Source organism: Solenopsis invicta, chromosome 12 (genome assembly GCF_016802725.1).
Source record: "Solenopsis invicta isolate M01_SB chromosome 12, UNIL_Sinv_3.0, whole genome shotgun sequence".
NCBI lineage: Eukaryota > Metazoa > Arthropoda > Insecta > Hymenoptera > Formicidae > Solenopsis > Solenopsis invicta.
This window is the reverse complement of record NC_052675.1, coordinates 13,314,455-13,335,431: the sequence shown is the minus strand read 5'-3', so window position 1 is coordinate 13,335,431 and position 20,977 is coordinate 13,314,455. Positions and strand designations below refer to the sequence as shown.

Here is a 20,977-nt window from a genome sequence, read left to right as displayed (position 1 = left end):
TTTTCCTTGTTTACGGAAAAGAAGAACAGAATATTTTTAATTCTGAGATATGAAATGTCCGTGAGACGGAAAGATACCTTTTAAAAGCTTCCTTAAATTGTTTTACAGGAAAAATTTCGCATATCTCTCTGTTACTATTCTCGAATTCTTTATGGACGTTTCGGCTCTACAATACCAGCTAAAAGTTATCGAAATGTAAATACTGCAGACTTTTGAGGTGTACTCTTTTTTTCCCTTAATCGATGGTAAAAAATTTGGTTGCGATTTTCCGATTTTTGGCCTTAAAATCAATTGTAAAGAAAAAAAAGAACAATGAAGAATTGGACTTATAATGGCTTATGCAGCGAAATGACCTACTTTATTGTAGTTTTTGGTGAATAACTTTTAAACGAGTAAGCAAATCCAAATATACTTTTGAACGTGTATTTGTTAACGTTTTAGTAATATTATATATGTATGTGTGTAAAAAAATGTAATTACATTCGTAATGTTACTTTCTCATAAAATAAGCAAATCAGCACTGTAAAATGCGATTTTATATAAGAATCCAGAGCAAATAAACAATTAAATGAACGACTAGGAGAATTGTATTCAAATTTTACATAGATGCTCAAATGTAATAATAGAATAATCTATAAAATTAAAAAATTTTCAATATTACTTTGAGATGTGACATATATCCTTAAAATATAACGATCACGACATTTGAGTAGAAAAAGTAAATGTTATTTCACGCGAGATGATTGCATTATTACAAAAAACTTTACTGAACTTTACTTATATGTCTTATATTTTTTTATACTATTTTTTTTGTACACATATAGATGCTTAGATAATTTATTATGATTTGAATTTTACTGCGATACGTTGTTGTGATAACCCGTATTAAGATGTCAGCCTACTGGACCTAACGTATTCATTGGATGATTAATACATCGCAATGACGCGTAGAATAGCGCGGACAATTATGCTTGATCGAGTGCAGAAATAAAATCTTCTTATCGTTTTTAATGTGGATTTTTACGTAGGAGACGTTTATGCGAGTAGACCGAGTATGTCCTGCATGAATGTACTTAACGAAAAGAGAAAGTCATTCGTGCAAATGTAAGTGCAGCTCTGTAATGGCGCTTATTTAAAGCTAAACCGGAAACCAGCATTTTTACTTCTATTGAAATTTGTTTAATGTACCGAGAAAGTGGATTAATTCTCTCGGTAATAGTAATACGACCTTAAATGCATCTCCTCGGCGGGCACGAGTTCTCGCAAGTTCGACACAATGTCCCGGTAGTTTCTCTCGTCTTTCGCGATGGGAATATTGCGAACCGATAGAATCCCCAGTGGGATTTATGCTAATTTCAAGATCGGGTACGGCATAGATTGCGCGGTAAATGACGTGTGAAGGGATGTAGATAGAAAACGTTGTAATGTACGATATTGGGTTTTGCGCCAAACGTGGCTTTATAGCGCGCGAAAATAGGACGAATGCAGCGACCGATGATACCTGATGAAAGGGTCCCCAGCGGCATCCCCTATCCCACTTTTCCTTTTTCCCCACTACTTTTTCTTACTTCTCGAAGAAATTCGCTGGATATCGAACAGGAGAAAGAGAAGACGAAGGAACGAGGAACGGAATGGTTTACGCCGCTACAGAGTAGTTGCGACAGATATAGACCACGAGATAAACGACGTATTACCGGTATAAAGCAACTTCCTCAACGCACAGCGACAGCTATACCTGTCAGCGTGATGTACCATTGCACTGGTATCTTTCCCATAGCCTCTTTTCTCGATCCAATTCAACGAATCTGTGGAGTACGTGCGCGTTACACATAGCATGGGATATGCGCCAGCACGTGTACGCGGGGAATATGATGAGATCGCGCCAACATCGAAATGTGAAAATTCGAAAGAAAGCTTACAAAAGAAACGTAAAAGGATGAGGAAGAATAAATGGACGAAAGTGTGAAGTGAATTGTTGTGAAACTTCAACATTGTAGCGCAACATATAAAGGGTGTATCTGAACAAGTGTCAAGCATTCTAACGTATTCTCATCGTTCAAACATTAAAGAGTTTAGGTAAACGTTAGAAGAAATTCTACTGTGTGTGTGTGTGTGTGTGTGTGTGTGTGTGTGTGTGTATGTGTGTGGAATATTTTGTAAACACTTTGATAAAAAAATATTTTAGATAACAATTTTATGGTCAATTTTTGAAGCGATTTTTTAAGGTTTTATTTTTTGAATAGAATTATATGATTTTTTATAATGATATGATTAGTCTACTTATTCTGCACATAAGAGTACTGAAGTAGGGCTACAAAAAAAATCAATAGTTTATGAGATATTTTATACTTTATTCTGATATATTTTGACGTACCTCGTAAGCTATTGGTTTCTTGATAGCGCTATTTCAGTTTTATGTGTAGAATAACTAGATGAATCATACTATGTAAAAACATATATATATAACTTTATGTTTAAAAATGAAACCTTTATATAATCTTGAAAAATCGCTTAAGCGAAAAAGAATATCATTTTTAATCGAGGCGAATCTTTGTGTCTAATAATATTTATGTGAATCTTTTTTTTATAATTTGTAGTTTATGTGAACAGCGCATCGATTATTTGTCAATCTTAAAATACAGTTCTAAATTGAAGATAGAATGTATAATATTACAAATTAACCTTGATTGATGTGATATTTTCTGCAAATTTTTTTTTACAATCTTTTACAATGTTTGTCAAAATATTATTAAAATTGCTCAATTTAATTTGTGATATTACGTATTTCAGCTTTAGTTTAGAATTGCATTTCAAGACAGTTTAAATAATCGGTGTGTAGTTTGAATAAATTGAAAATTGTAAAAAAATTTACAGAAATATTATTGAAAGTTTTTTGTTACTTATTTTATTTTCAAGATATTTCTTGACCCAAAATGACGTTCTTTTTAATTTAATTGTTATTCACATTATTGTTCCTAATCTCACTTATTTTTGAAAAATCCATTTTTTCGATAATTGATTTTACCATTATTTATCTCTTCATCATAAAATTTTTATTGAATTATTTTTTCCGATTGTCACGTTTTCAAGATGTTATACAATAAAATTTCTTTTATCTTAAAAATGAATTTCTAGACTCATGTTTGTAGAAACATTTTTTTTTGTTTTATGATCGATGGAAATACGTATCTATAATAGAATATTTGACACTTGTTCAGATACATCCTGTAGATAAATGCGTGTAACATTCACGTGTATAAAAGAGAGAAATTATATAATATAACAGTTTTGTTAAAATGGTGTAAAAAAATATATTGGACGAATATATCATTTTGTCATGTTGCGTATTTGAATTATGACGGTGAGATATCGTTAACTTCCTTTGTCAGCAAAATTGTCTGAAGCGAAAATCCAATCGGTTACAATCGGATCGGCACGATATCGGATATGTAAACGTGAATTCCCTCCCTTGATTACTCAACCTTCCGTCATTTATATAATAGCGACGCGGCAACTACATATCTATTAGGTGTATATTGCATTTATCTCGCATTTCGTGTAATCATTGTATCATTACAGCGTAATTATTGAATTTGATACCAATTGGTGTGAGATTATCTGACAATCTAATTTGATAATTTGATACGTATTGCACGTGCGAAAAGTTGCGCGTAAAACGCGCGTGACGACACGTGATTGATTTTGATTTTGTTGCTTAATGGACTATTTAATTTTCGTAACGGTCCACTCCGGATTTTATTAAACGGCTTTCCTACAGTCGTATTTTTCTTTCCCCTTTTGGCTTTCGGTTCTTATGCTTCGGTGAGTCTACCTCCAACAAACACGCGTCGACGATAAAAGTGGTGTTTTCCCCGCAGTTTTTCTTGCGAGTGATGGTAACACGAGGATCTTTTACTGAACGTTAAAATATTTTCGTCAAAATAAACCCACGCGTTTTATAGTTTTCAGCGTACAAATCAATTTGGATTATTGCTCTATTATATTAACCTATATAAAAAAATTGATTTAACTTGAAACAAAAAAATTTATATTTTGACGATGATATATACTGCGATAATTATATTATTTAACTGTGACAATAATGTAATTTAAAAAATTTCTACATCAAATGCTAACTGTAAGCGTTCGAAAAATTTATTTAATAAAATCTTTACAATTATATAGATTAATATAAACTAGAAACAATTGTACATGGTGTAACTTGTGCAGCTTGTGTAGATTTAATAATTTCGTAAATTATAATTCAATTCTATCTCTTTTTCTTCTTTCGGTAACTTAACATGTAAAAACTTTCGGTAAAAAACACAAATTCAATACTTTAGACCGTCTGCGATAAAATTGTTCTCGAATGTACTAAGGATGAGAATTTTAGTTCTACTTTTCACTGGAAGGGATTACGCTCGACGGAAATGGACAGGCAGACAGACGTTAAAGAACATAAGTGGAAAGTTTCGCGCGAGACGCGTCTCTTCGCGATTAAACATGGGTACATCTTGGTCGGAGTTGCGGAAACGAACGCGGAAAAGTGATCGCGGTGCGCGAACGCGTTAAACGAACTGCAACGTCATAATTTTCAGCGGTGGATCGCGATAATTTAATTTCGCCGGAATGAAAGATAGCGCGCCTTCACAAAGTAGTTCGACCTTGCGCGAGGAATTACGTCGTACATTCGCGCCGGGCGCGCGAGGCGCGGCGCAGCGGCGTTCCGCAAGTCGCTAAACCCTGGGAAGCAACCCGAATTCCTTATCGAATTTCCAGTACATTATTCCTCATGGAAAATTACAATTCGCATAGCAGGAATATGAGTCATGTTAACGGGCCAGAATAGAACCGTAGAAATTATTAGTAGCATTGACAATGTGTACGCGAATACGAAATATGGAGGAACCCCCCAATTGTTGTGAAGTGTTTGCACGTGAATCTAGCGATATGCATGTTTAATACATATGTGCACGGGACTAATGCGAAACAAGCATTTTTTCATTTTTAAAACTCTACGTAATTATTTATATTAAAATTCACATTGAATAAGTCCGTTGAAAAAGTGATCATACCTCGTCTTTTTATCTGAATTGAAACGCTAATTCTTATTTTGTTGAAATGAAACGATTTCCTTCTTTTTTGCATATAAATTGTCTGCGATTTGATCTTCTATTTCGTTTGTTGAAGTAATGGTGTGTTATTCTTTTATGTAATACACACACACAGACACACACACACACGTTTATACACACACACAGACACACACACACACGTTTATACACATTCGAAATTGATGAAATATATTTTATTTTTTATTCCGACATTGGACCGGCGGCAAATCTCGTTTCACGTGATAATATCCTCCTTTACTTTGCATCACGATCAACTCGCAACAAAGTTTTTACTAGCTTTTTTTCCCTGCATCACGATTGGCCCGATAATTAATCCCACAATAACGAATCCTCTTTCACGAATTGTATTTCTCCTCTGACAGAAATCTCTTCCGCCGCGTCGCCCAGCAATAATCTTTCCCTTCACTTTTATCATTACTTTTAGAATCTTTCATCAACGCGATCGGTTCTCAGTTTCTAACATGGCCGCAAATTGGATTTCTTACCGACATGGAATTCATTTTGCCTCCATGGCAATGTATCGCTTTCGTCAGCTGTTCCCATCTTACGTGCTTTTTAATCCGGTTATAACGTCGATAAACGTCTCACCTACCAAATTCGATATTTTTTTTAGATTTTGTTTTTTTTTTTAATTGAAAAACTTCTGTGTCAAAAAAAATCTAAATTTCAGAATAATTAACGATGAGATCTCGTTAGAAACTCTCGTCCATATTTCTCTTAGACGATGATTTTACGCACACACAACCGTTAGGGAAGGGCTGAAAGAAGCCCTGGCGTCTCGTGTTGCGATTAAAAGACCAAAAAGGAGAAAAAGAAAACTGTCGTGCAAATTGCACGCGGTCGCGCAACCGCATGCATAACTGAAGCGTAATTGCAAGAGAGTTGAACCTTCAAGCAGAAATTAGCCGATGATCAAAGTTAAAAATATTAATTTGCGGGAAATGTCTATCTGTACGTTCTTTCTGGCTATTTGCTGCGAATATCATAGCGGTTTTTTACTTCCTCTTATCCAGTTTTCTTTTAAACATTTGTTAAAGACAAGAGAGGAGCACTGTGCGGCTGCTGATAGGAAATAATACACCCATGTCGATGTTTTTGCTCAACTGCGCGTGAACCTTTATCGAGAAAAATGGAAGGAGGTGTCACGATGTTTCCGGTTACGATAGCCGTGGATGAGAGTGGATGAGAATTTAGGGGAATAGCCTTCCATAGTAATCGTTCCCTGCGGAAATAGTGCGATTTATGGAGAAATCCCTTGCGAGGGTAGCCTCTTTCGACAAAATGATTTCGTCATTTTATCCTGAAGGAATTCTTTTTCTTTGGAACAAAATATTAACTAATATTATTATTTAATCAATTTTCATTTTATGTCGCCCGAATAGAGCACCGTAACACATTGTGCATTTTAATTAGGCGGAAAAATGGGACCATAATCTTCTCTTTTCTCTTAGACCAATAAAAAAATAACATGATTGTTACCGTTATTGATATTAATTAATTAAAGTAACAATTATTTATTAGCCCCCCCCCCCCCTAATAAAAAAACTTGACCCCCCCCGGTCAAGTTTTTTTTTTTAAATATAATGGTTTCTCATATATCTTTGCGCGCCAAATCCGAATCTGGTCGCAGAATTTATGTATTACGTCCAGTTTAAAAAAAAATTGAGTTATATGCTGAAAAAATGATGTTTTCGTGACTGTATTAAAAAAATCACTAAAGCTTTATCAAAATTTTTACCAACGTTATCGTAAAGTATATCTATTATTCTTTTCCTTCCATTTTGAATTGATAGCGATATTTTTACATCAATATACTTGATTGAAATTAGATCATTTTTTAACCACAAAATTGGATGACATAAACATAGCACATTAAATGTTCTTTTGTAATTATTGTTTTTTTTTGCGCCTTGAATCCGAATCTGGTCACAGAATTTGTGTATCACGTCAAGTTTCTCAGACAAATTGAGTTTTATGTCGAAAAAATAAACAAGTTTTTGGCCATTTTTATAGCCGTATTAAAATTTTACTGAAGTTTTATCAAAATTGTTGCTAACGTCATTGTAAAGTATTAATCTTTCCTTTTAAAATCCATTTTGTATTGACAACTTATGATATTTTTACCCATCGATATACCTGATTAAAATTAAAGTATTTTTAAACCACAGAATTAAATAGCATGAACACAGTTTAAGAGATTATAGTTAATGTCATTCTTTGAAATTATTAGAGTTCCTTTAGGAACTCTAGAAATTATATCTCTATTCTATTAATACACATCGATTTTATTTTAACTTTTTCGAGATGTAGTGACTTTTTGATATTTCATGCTTTTCTGACCATCTTGTCATATTAGATGTAATCTATCATTTCTTTAAGACATTTAGCTTATGTGTTTTGTATCATTAAAATCATACGAATAAAAATTCTCAACATTTAATGCATTGTATTTATACTATTTAATTCCGTGGCTTGAAAATGTGTTTTGATTTTAATCAGGTATGTCTTGGCATAAAAATATCACACGCTATTGATTCAAATTGGATTTTGAAGAGGAAGAATAGTACTTTACGATGATATTGGTAAAAATTTTAATAAAAGTGATTTTTTAATATTGCCATGAAAGTAGCCAAAAATGTTATTTCTTCGACATAAAGCTCAACTTATTTTAAAAACTTGATGCAATACAAATTCTATAGCCAGATTAGATACAGCGCAAAAAATACATGAGCGACTACTATTATATCTTAAGAAAAGAAAACCTTACAGACTTGTGTTATTTTTGCAATTAACATATGTTAAGCGAATTTGGACATATTTGTAAAAGTAATAAATAATTTTATATTGAAAACGTCGAGCAAGATGGTTTTATTTATTAAACATTTATTGAACATATTTTTTGAAAATGTTTAAAGAATGCAAATTATATATGAAAGTTCTTCATGTACGAAAGTGACAGGAAATGATTGTTTTTAGTGACTTATATCGGGAAATAAATATTAAGATATCGTCACCGCATTGCTTCCGTCACTCTCTATGACGATTCATCTTCTCTTAAAGAGAATGACTCGCCAATGTAGAAAGTGAATAATATAAGAGAATAAAAAGGATTTGAGTGGAAGAGAGTATTTATATATTCTGAATGCGAGTTTATCTCTCGTATTTTTTGTATAATCACATTTTGTCATATTATGACATTATCTGATGTATAATAAATAAATTAATTCAGTAATAATATTATATAATATTTCTATCTGTTTCTGGTATCAAAGTGAATGGATAATAATAATGTAAATTTTTGTAGCTGTATAATCTACAGATTAAGATTTTCCTTATGAAAAGAATTAGAATAAAAAAGCAAGAATCTTTTTGTCATTCCTCTTAATTTTGTAATTTTAACAATAAACTGCAGTGGAGCAAGAAAAACTTATAGAATTAATATAGAAAGAAACCGTATAGTTTACATTAAAAGATTCGTTTATAAAGAATTAAGTAATGTTATCATCGAATTTCTTGATGAAATCTTTGCTGTCGGATAGGATGTAACAGTGAAACCCGATGAAAGAAAAAGGAGGATAATTCTTTCTACTGGAGCATCATTATGAACGCAATCGACTTCCCGGTTTTAATGAGGTATGACGATCAATGAGGCTGCGAATGAGGAGCTTCCGGATTTTGTTAACAGATATCTACTTTGATTATAGCAGTTTGTAAATTATGCAGCTTCCAATTGCATTAATAATCTTGTTTCTCTTTGAGGAACTGAATCACGAACCTTTCACATTTTCCGAATCCATCTATGCCACCTACGAGAATTTGTCTATAAATTTTTTATCCCGTGGCCTGGGAAAATGTCATATGCGATCGCGGGAAGAAACTTTATTTGCACGTATGAATTAAGCATATGTTCGCGAAACGGTTTATTTGCGATACGCTGTAATAAAATTTTTAATTCAATTTTTCCACTGCCCTTCGCACAAGAGTCCAATTACTTGCTTTAATTAGTTAATTACAACCCCTTTCATTTCGTATAAACTGTAGCATATATTCAAATAACAACTACGCCGTTCCGGAAATATGAATGTTTCCAGTCAATGAATCGACGCGTCAAAAGCAAGTTTCGTATTCTGCGAAACACTACGAAAGTTTAATATTATTATGTTTTGTATATTTTTTGCCGTACATACGTTGCATCGATATTACGTTAAATTGAATTAGCGAACCCAATACAACTCTTTTGTGCTGCTATTATTGTAATCGATATGAATATTGTCGATATGCAAGCAAGCACGCAGAATTTTTTTGTATTATCAATTGATATAATTCCCGTGTTTAATTCGCTTTCACTAATACAATTCCAATAAATCACGATCCAGTTGCCAACTTGATTCGCTTAATATTGATACAAGCGAAATCCTTAAAGAAAGTTACGTAAACAGCAATACTGGCTGCAATATTGATTATGCCGGAGCTCTTTAAAAGGTATAATGCGTTTTCATGAAAATAATTAATGTATATTAACAAAGGAAGAATTTTGCGTAACAGATATCGGCATATCACGTGCTTCCCGATCGCGTAATCTGTTTTCTCCCATTTTCATCATTATTATTACAAACTTACTTAAGAAAACTCCCGTACTGAAAAATATTACTTTTCAACAAATTGTAAATGTAATCAAGTCTAACAAACCTTAATGGTTTTTTTACAATAATAATTTTTATATAAAAATATAAAAATTATTATTATAATAAAAATTTTAAATTAAAAAAGAGAAGCTTTAAAAAGTCTGGCTCAGGTATTGATGCGTAAATTTAAATATTAAACATCTTTAACAATGCGAATACATTACATTATTATATGTTATATATAATATATATCATATCGCGTTTCGGCTCTATTTTGATCCATCTTCAAATGGCAAAGTTAAGAAAAGAATTGGTAATAAACATTTATTTTTCCACTTATTAATATCAGTTTATCGAATTCTTCATATTACAAGTTATATTATATTTAGTTCAAAAACTATTATTTCAGCGAAAATTGATTTTAATAAGAGAAAAGATTACATACAAACAGATAAACTCGAATATTGCTTGTGAAATAATAATCTGTGTTGATGCCTGTCGTTTCGGTTTTTTTAGTATAATTTTTTCGCAATTTTTTATTTTTTTGCCGTTTCACACTTGCATTCCGGGCACAAATATTCGTGATTACTGGGATCTACATTCTGTCCCACGAACGTTGCGTAGGAGTGTCGTCAGCTGTGCGATATTACGGAAATATTGCATGAATCGCTACAATACACATGTTCATCCGGTTTCTATCACGCCCGCGCATCATTTCGGGCCTTCCAGTGAAGAATATCGCTCACTCGTAACGACGATGAACTTTGAACTTTGCGCTAAGAGAAACTACAATGTATGTACGATCTGTAGTGGATGCGATGGTGTGAACGATATAATTCGATTCAGAATATTCGATATCTGTGGTTGATATTTTTGAACTTGCGTGAATTATTTAGTCACGATTGCCACTTCTTCAATTTTTAATTTAATTTTAATGTAATTTGAATTGAATTTTTAATTCAAATTGAGTGATTTTTATATGAGATACGAAAAGTAATGTCATACTCTATAAATCTCGTGAAGTAAAATCTCACTCTAAAAGAGTGAAAATTGAGATTGAGCGAATTATTGGAGTGACTTGTCGTTCTAATAAGTGTAAAAATTAAATTATTTGTATGGAGGAAAGTTTTGATTCTTATACAGTAACAAATCATTCGAGAGTTATTGCACAAGCTTACGCTTACACTCTACGAGATTTAGAGAGTATATAAAGCAAACAAAAAGAATAATAATTATTATTATTATGCAATAATAATAATTATATATAATATTTGTAATCGCATATCGCTGCAAATTTTATTTTAATGAACTCGATCATGTGTTTGTTGGTCTTCTTCTTTAAGATGAAAGATAGACTTTGCAAACTTTACGAGAAGTATGGTATAAATATGGCATAATTGTTATTATGTTTTGTCATTGATTAATCATATACAATAATTGCCCAAAAATTGCTCTACCGTTAATCTAATTTTTTTTTTTTTAATTTTTGATCGATGAATGAAATTTGTCTGTCATATATCATATATTAATTTACTCGTTTAAAACTCCGCGAGTTTGAAGAATGGGAATCGTGGCTGGAGCTCCACGTGGTATCGCTGCTTAATATCGAATTCCTAGGCGGAATTGCGATCGCTACGCTCGCGAAACACCGAAGTACCTCGACGCACTGATTTAGAGATGACTCTCTGCATTTTACTCCGATCACCACCGATCACACTCTTCCTACGACGAGTGATTGCTTTTTCTTCTTTTAGTGCAAACTAAGCACGAGTCGAGATAAGCGCGAGAACGGGAGGATACGGAAGTTCCACGAAAATCAATCGGTCCGAGCTTCAAGCGCATTAATGGCGAATCGATTTTCTTTTTTTCGCGAGATTCCTCTCGGCGGACGCGATTTCTCGCCAAGTCTCGTGGCTAGGGGTTGCTTGCGACGTGAATGCCAGATGAATACTGAGGCACGTCACATCGGGCGCCGGGTTTCAACCCCCTTCTACGTGTGCCTCTCATCCCTCTTCCGGTCCCCGCTCCATACCTTCATCCAGACGCGCATCCACCCACGCAACTGTTGCGCCCCCGCCCGTTTCTGATCATTCCTCAGCATTTCGCTGACCATCCGGCGAGCGCATGGTGGCGTGAATCGAGCCACGTGGACGATCGATCGCCACTCGAGATCGTGTCTGCGCATTAAAATACTCATGCAAATGTATGGAATTAAATGCGATTAATTATCGATCGTTCCGGCCGCTGGAATCGTCGTTAATGAAGTTAATGGCGATATCGCTGCTTAAAAGAATTAATTAAATATATCGACCTTTCGTTATTTCAAGCGCGGTCGTAATGCCGCTATAAATTTGATTAAATCGACACTTTTAGAACAATAAACGATCTCAGAGCGGATGGCTGATACCAATTTAATTAATCGACTTTCGGCTGTGCAAGCTGAATTAAATAATTGCCGATTAGGTGACTGTTTAGTGAAAAATGGATGTAGCAGTTTTATAATATTAAGTAAACTTTTTAACTCTCCTGACAAGTTAGGAGTTAAAGTTTTTAACACCTGGTTTTTTCCACGGTACACGTCGCCAGCAGACTGAATCTTACTTTAGTAAGTTTATTTGCACTAAATCTGTCTTAATTGCTTAGACGAGAACTTCTGACGCGATTCGCAGAACCGTAATTAGGACATAATAGACGCGCATCGGGAATCAACTTTCGAAATGTACGTCGGCTGTCGATCTCTTCGTAATTTTCATTTAAGAATCAAATGAACGTTTTGCTCGCTTGTATTATTTTATACAATATTAATGGGTATTTTATTATAGTATTTAATAAATTATTTCGTATTTATAATCACTGTAGTGAATTTTTAATACTACAATGCGCGTTTTTTTCATAGTTTCTGCATCTTTTTTTCTTAATTGCTTTACTGTGTACATAACAGTTTTAGTATATTATATTTATTATTGAAAGATTTATCTTTATTATAAAAAGGAGACATTTAAATAAAGTTACTTTAGTATTCTACTTTTATTAACTAATGTTTTTTCAACAATACTTTTCTCTAATAACCTTGTATTGCAATCACGTTAGATAATAAAAATTGACAATTATAATATTATATCGAATAATTGTTTTCAATAATAATTATTTGTTTATTTATCAGAAAAACAACATTTTTGTTTAGAAAATGCTTTTGCTTTAGAAAAATGTTTAATATTGAAATAATATTATATAGTATTAAACATGTGTAACTTGCTTATATAAAAAATTTTGTATAGAATTGTCAAAAACACTATATATTACTTAATAATTTTCACAAGTTGAAAGAAAAAAATATTAGATACAAAATAACAATATTTAAAACAAAAATAGTTTCACAAAAGTTTCTTAATACTATTATTATTTAATATTATTATTATCAAAACAATAATATTGTTCTCTTTAAATTATAACATTGAAATGAAAACAATATTTTACTAAAATTTAGGATTATCAAATTTTTTAAACAAGATTAAATTATATAAGAGCAAATAAGATAATCATTGTTTCATATATAAAGAATATATTTTTTTTGTTTATATATAAAAAAGAACATAAATACTTGTTTAAATACTGTTATTATTTTCGACATATTAACTGTTCAAATAAAATTATATAGAATTAACTGGATATAATTTGTTTATAGAAATTTTGTATAAAATTATATAAAAAAATATAATTTCTTTATTCAATATTTTTCATGAATTAAGAAAAAAGAATGTCGGATATAAAAATATATAGTATGTAAACTAAAAATTAAAATTTTTTAAAAATATTGTTATTAAAACAATTATTAAGTTTTTTATATAAATTTTATTATATTAAAGTAAAAAAAAAATATTTTACTGAAAATGATTATTAAATTCTTTAAAGAAGATTAAATTATTTAAATTAAATGTAAGCAAGAATATAATTTCTTGTTTATACATGAAACAATAATTATTAAAATATATTAAAAATAAAATAGGAAAGGCTCTGAAAAAGTATAAATAAATTCCGTAAGAGCCAACACAGGATGTGTGTGTGAGAATTAATGTAATTGACAAACAATTATTATTGCAAAGGTTTCGATCCTCTGATATCGATCATCTTCAGTATAAACTTATTCTACATAACTGTCCGTCAACTACATTAATTCTCACACGAACATCCTGTGTTGGCTCTTACGGCATTTATTCATAGTTTGATAAAATATATTAGTTTTAAAGTGATATTAATGTTTTTTATATAGTTTTATAAAGTTAACATTACACTTTCAAGAAATAACATAAACAATGTCTCTGCATTAAAGCGATACGCGATAAATGGGATTATGAAAAAAAGGTCGTGAAAAATGTGTTAATCGATTTTTTGCAGGCGCGAGACTGGAAACCGGGCGTGCGTTGATGTTCTCGCGTCGTCGACGACGACGACGACTACGACGATAATGTGCACGTCGTACTTCGTAAACTCGGCTCGAACAATGCATAAAACACGTCGGCGCACGTAACTCGCCTTTGCCTCTGACTAATTAGCCTAGATTTATTAACGGCAGTTTTGTAACGGTCGTAGAATTCTTACGGCCAGTCTTCCGTCGAGGCCGCTTAATTAATTACCCGCCCGTAGGGCGGGAGATGGTAATAATGCGTTTCTAATTAGTCGCGTTTGCGCGCGCGTGAAATACCTGTGAGCTTGCAACCAACGCGAAATAAATTGGGGGGGAATGTGCAGAAAAGACTCGCGCGGTTAAATTTTTCTCCATCGTGTTATTTTTCCACGCTTTCTCGAAGAAGCGCGAATTTATTAAGAATGTTCCCGATAAGATAACGATTTATATCGGATGTAATTAATTAGCGTTAAATTGTATCATTCTTTAAATTTTAAACATATATACTTCCCCCACAATGTGCAATGTGCCTATTAATTCAAATTGTATATTAATTTGGTGAATTCTTTTTCATTTGTGCGAAAGAATTTGTTCTCGGGCATCGAAAGGAATTAAATTTAATAGATCCTTCTTTCTCTGTGTGAAAATTCACATGAAAACTGCTCGAGAAGCGAAATATTTCACTCGTGAAGTCTTTCACTGGAGTCAATCTTGACAGTTCTCGGGCATCGGACGGGCTCACGCGTGATCTCCGAATGGAACATGATCTCGGGACGTACGAGGCGTGAAGTCCGCCGACAATTTCATGAATAATTGAACGTATGCTTTAAGCGGATCGTGACGTATTGGCGGGGTATCGGTCCATCCCGCAAACGGAATATTCCAGCTGACTGTCTGGGCTGCTTGATTGATTAACAGTTTGTCCTGAATTTTGAATCGCCTTACGGGGATGTCTTATGCAATTTGCTTGCAACAGATAAGTTTAACTTTATGTACATTACGATTCAATCATACGAATAGTAAACAACGCTTATCTTACATGAAATGTATAATTTACGTAATTATGTAATTACATCATGGAAAAAAGAGAGCAAAGTTGTGGCACGCAATATAAGTTCAACATTTATGACTAAGCAGATTTGACGGTATGGCGAGGAAATTATGTTTGAAAGTTGTTATAATTGCTTTCAGACATAATTGCTTTGCTGTCTTATTCCGTTATAGAATATATAAAGAAATTTCAATTAAACTAGATTGTAGCTGACAGTATAATGCACGATAGGACACACTTGCTGAATGCATACCTGTCACCTAAATCGTACCTCGTCAATATATTTTATACTTTTGCTTAATATAATTTTATAATTTTATTTAATATAAATAATATTTAGTGACAAGAATATGAAATAAATGAGTAGATAATATAAAACAAAATTGAACAGATTACATCTTGTTTAGTGCATACTAATGCACAACACTTCAAAAAATGATATAACTGATGTTAATTTTTAATCAATTTATGTAGCTGATAATAATGCAGTCATGTAATTTTACATTGAATTATATAGTATGTTCATAAAAGAAGGTTTGTTATAGAATATTTTATATTCATTGGATGTATAATTTGCAATTATTATGAAATCAATATTATTATAAAATTTGTAAAGTTTTTCTTTTGTATCAACACAAATTTTATTATAATAAATAATACTAATATAAGTTTGATGAGTAATAATTAACAAAATTAATAATTGATGTGAATAAAAATATTGTAAAAATAAATTTAAGCCAGTTTTACTTTAACGTCCATAATTTTTCAATACTATTGTTAACTAAATGATACATATTAGATCATTTGTTTGATTAATTAAATGATATATTTCAATTATATATGTTATATATATATATATATATATATATATATATATATATATATTCTTTGTGGAGTTTCATGTATAAAAATTCATTTATCGTGCAAACGGTTACCTTGTAGCCCCTGTGCGAAAAACATTTCTTGAATTATTAAGTTATATTGTTTTTTTACAATTTTTTATATTTTCATAGCGTAAATACTTGCTGCATTGTGCACATATTGTTCGTTTCATTTTCTGCGCATTTCATACACCGTATACAATATTTGTTTTCAACAGCCTTAATAAAACGAGGCATATAGATTATTAATATGTGCTTGCGAAAATATAAACTCTATGTAGAACATTTTGAATAAAACATTCGTAAATGTTTTGTTGTAATATAGTTAGATTTTAGTGGAAATACATATTTTAGATCTTATACCTACAACTAGATTTGAGAATTAATACCATAATTTTTCTGGGGTATGTAGAAGTACTTCATGAAAAAACAAAATGCGATTAATATATTTTGCATAACGAGCATTTGGCTAATTTTTTATGCATCTCACGTACTTGTGCACCAGGTAACGCAAATGCAAATTTTGTGAATGTCATTTTCGTGTCGCCACGTCATGATAATCATGATACAAATATTTTTGTATACTTAAAACTTATAATGACCCGAGTACAACGAGATTATCAGATGAACAATAAATATTATTGCCAATAGTATCATGTATAATATTGCAACTCAAATGTGTTTTGTATTAAAAATTATGATAAGCAGATAAATATAGTGAGAAAAAAATATTTTCACTTTGAGGATATTTTACAAAAAAACATTTTTTTGCTGTAATACTTTCATCTAGTTTGTAGAAGATTTTTGAGATACATATGGATACATGACATGTACATACAAATTTTTGTCTTAATTATTTATTTCTATTTAATTATATGAAAAATTCGTGGATCTAAGAAAACAAAATGTTAAAAGCTGTTTTTCTTTGAATAACGTTAGTGTTCGCGAAACTTGCCATAATGTTAAATATTTAACTTAAATACCAATGTAACATATGTATAAATAGTGTTTTATTAATCGATAGTCTGTCGAGATTCAAGTGTAAAAATTCATTGATCGATCGTACAAACGAAATGGTTATCTTGCAATCCCTGTGTGGAAAACTATTCTCTTATTTCTCTTGTTTATAGCCATTGGGAATGATATATAAAAATTACGATGAAAACATTGAGAAAATATATAGATAAATATATCTTATCATACTTATCTTAGGATAGCACTTAAAGTGGTCTATAAAACAGAACCAAATGTAAAATGAACGTTTAATTCTACAGTATTAATACTATCAATATGTTTCGTCTGATTGCTTCGCTCATAGTCGCAGCAGTGCTCTTTCAAGCGGTTTTTGCATGTGTGTCCAGTGTGTCCAAGCCCGAAATTTCAGAGTTCAACTATATTAATGAAGGTATTATATTGAGTGGAATTGATGAATCAGAATTAAATACTTTATAGTAGAAGAGAAAATGATGATAACTTATAAAAATTTATAAAAATAAATATATACATATTTAAATTAAGCTTTCTTTCGAAAAAATATAATGTGTTTTGTGTATATAAGTTTGTTTTATAGTTTTAATTTTCATATTAGATTTTATTTAAACTTAAATGTAGAAATTTACATTTATAATTTTTTATTTTTTTTCTAATAAATAGCTCGTGTCGATTTGATATTTTGTTCTTGTAAATATTTATCATCATTTTTTACATAAAATAATGCAAGAAAGTATTTACAGAAGAGAAATAGAGAGAGCGAGAGATTGAGAGGGGGCGGGGGGGGGGACAGGGAGAAAGAGAATTCTTTTAATATGATTATTGAAATAATTCTAAAAAATCTATTTATATGTTTATGCTGTGTTTCTGTAGCAAGATTTTATGCCTCGTTATAGATTAGGGACCTTGAAATTGGTGAACTGACGGCAAACGACACATTGATTTCTTCCTCGCGATTTTGGACCGGAAATCATGAAAACGTTGTTAGAACGTATGATATATTTCAGTTTGATCTTCGAGTTTTTTTTTGTTTTAACTGAAATAAATATACTTTTTGTAATAAGTAAAAATATATATAATATTACAACTTTATTTTTATTTTGATAGTAATTTTCATAAAATTGACGTAGTACTTTTAAAATAAATATTCAGTATAATAGAATTATGATAGAATATTCAAAATAATAGAATTATAATGGAATTATTAGTGCATTTTGCACTTTTGTGTACAACAGTTCTTAATTCTAACCGAATATAGTATAAAATACTCATCGTATCTCTGCAAGAAAAATGATACAAATAGAAATTTTTAAAGTTTTGCACAAGTATAATGTTCTAAATTGGTTTTGAAACAGAAAAAGTGTGTGATACAAGTTGAATTAAAAAAAAAAAAAAAGATAGGGAAAATGAAAACCGAAAAAGTGGCACAAATTAAAAGAGATAGTTTTTACTAGCATAATAATATAACAAAATTATTATTTAAATTACTTTAAGAGAATGTGTTGATATAGAAGAAGAAGAAGAGAAATAGAGAGAGAGAGAGAGAGAGAGAGAAGAATTAAAAGAGGACACCAACATAAACTGTTGAAAATAGGCGGAGAAAGACAATTTGACTACGCGATTGATTTCGGGGATTTGATCGGCCCGGAGAGGATGATCTTGAGTCTCGAAGCAATGTAATGTGGGGAAGCAGACAGAAAGTTCTCGGCCTTATTAATATCGTTCAAATAGATATTAATGTTAAGATTTTAATTCTGACAATTTGGCTATTATTTTGGGAAGCCTTGAAGAAAAGAAGCGAAACTTCAGAGGTCAGACTGAAGTTTAACGAGCAGCCACCCACTTCCAGGGCTATTCCAACATAGTTGAGTTGGTTGACGAAGAATCTCTGTCGCAGGAAATGGAGTGCTGGAGCACAGAGTGCTGTTGCACTAGAAAATGGAGCACGGCTCGAAGGAAACATCCCACACGGGCGAACATGGCTGGTCTACTGCTGATTTTTTTTTCTGTGATATTTTCCATTTTTAAGAAAATTCTTAAGACATACAGGCACATTACATGCGCATATAAATTTTGTTTTAAAAGTAAAAGAAGCGATATCGTAAAATTTATTCCGTTTTCTTGTTTTAATGATGGACGTTCGCGAGCAAACAAATTAAAAAGACTTTGTAAAACATCATATCAAAATGCCATCTATCAACTTTCCATCAGTTCATTAATGCGTCATCACGATTTTCCACTTGCGTCGCTTTCTTACTTTCCTGGCATAAGAAACAGGTATCTCATCACCGAACGAACCGTTTTTTGCAACTAAGAATAATTCAAGAATAATTTGCATTTGGTAATTACATTTGTAAGTTATTCGCGGAATTTTTCTTTGGGAAACGAGTGGACAAATTTGATTTTTCTACAAAAGAGAAATCTATTTGAATGAGAAATTTAAAACGGTATAAAAAAGAAAAGAATTTGCCAATAATTAGGTGATAAACTTTTTAAAAATCAGTTTTATTTCGTATTTATAAAATAGTGATACTAATAAAGTAAGAAAATAGTAAATAGGAATCAAAGGCGCACATAATCTAAACTTAGTGTATGATCCATATTTTTTTTGCTTTCATGTTAAATGTCGGTAAATCTTGTTGTTTAAATTATCTGATTGAGCATGATTCTAATTCTTTGGTGAGGATCAACTCGCGGTATTTACGCAATCACCTGTGAACTAAAGTTGTGTTGCTAGATGAAGATAAAGCATGACTTTACGAAATAAATGTCAAGTTGCTGACTTAAAATGATTTCATCCCTGTTAATAATTTAATCTGTATTTTTTTAAATTTCTTATGATTTGTAAATTCTTATAAATATATGTTAATTATTTTTGCTCGATTATTCGAATTGATTTTTATTTATAAATATTAATCAGACATAATATGATAAGCATAAATTGTAATAAATAATGCATCAACATTAATACAACTTATTTATCTAGAGAGAACAAAGATTTTGATAATTAATAATGATGTTAAATGGATATACTTACCATATTTGATTGTATCAAATACAGTTAATTGTTTGTTTTACTTAACATATTATTTGCCAAGTTTTATCATTCTATTCTCCTTAATGTCACTCAACGCGTAAAGCTTGTGACTTTAAACACTTATATTGGCACCGGGCTTTCATAGAAGCAGCGATAAAGTTTGCGCCAATGACGAAATGTAATTACGAAGAATTCTAACGAAGCTACCGGCGATGCTCTGAGTGAATAAGAAGGAAAGCAACGCTTTTAAGGCTATAGTGAAAGCTGCTATAAACCATAGTCTCTGTCATACTGTTGCTTTGACCTTCATTTTCGTCTTAAATAACCCTCTATTTTCTTCTCTTTATTATTCTTGATTTAATAGTCGTGTGAAATAGATTAGCTCGTATTTTAACATAGTAAGCTTAATATATTTTGAATTATGTTTGTTTTTCATTTTTGAAAAAATCATCAAAATAAGATAAAATATGTGAAGATCGTTAAAAAAATGCAGCATAATGAAGGAATCACGAAGGTTTACAAGGGTCTGAGACGTAAAATATAATTTTATTTACAAATTACTTATTCAGCGGAAAGTCTTGAATTGAATAATTCGTGTCAAATGTTTTTCGAGACGTTAAAATTCTGTGCACGTTCTGTACAATAAATCCGAAATGTCAACAATTAAACGTAGCTACGAGAATTTCCAACAAACTTGCTGGGCATTTCGAGAGTCGTGAAAGGGTTTGTATATCGCATCGAACGACTAACTTTGCTTTAGCAGTCCATCGTGTCCACTCATACTCGTGCGCGGAAGAGTAGTTCGCTTATAATGCGTGGTTGTATTTTTCTACGGAACTAAAAGCGATTCAAT

General features: G+C 31.5%; 1 protein-coding gene and 1 long non-coding RNA gene across 3 annotated transcripts in view; one reads left to right on the top strand and one right to left on the bottom strand.

The window, feature by feature from the left end:
* Nucleotides 1–20,977, bottom strand: part of LOC105198204 — a 105,895-nt gene that overhangs the window by 63,749 nt on the left and 21,169 nt on the right. The window contains exon 1 of one of the 2 annotated variants that reach the window (XM_026137350.2): nt 11,295–12,954. The exons of the other annotated variant lie outside the window; for it this stretch is intronic. The gene's annotated coding sequence lies outside the window, so the exon portion shown is untranslated. Of the gene's footprint in view, nt 1–11,294; nt 12,955–20,977 lie in introns of those variants that run through there. 2 annotated transcript variants of the gene reach the window in all.
* On the top strand, nt 15,891–19,136 carry LOC120359282. The gene is made up of 2 exons (XR_005576088.1): nt 15,891–17,502; nt 17,984–19,136. It is a non-coding gene; the product is annotated as an uncharacterized LOC120359282 (long non-coding RNA).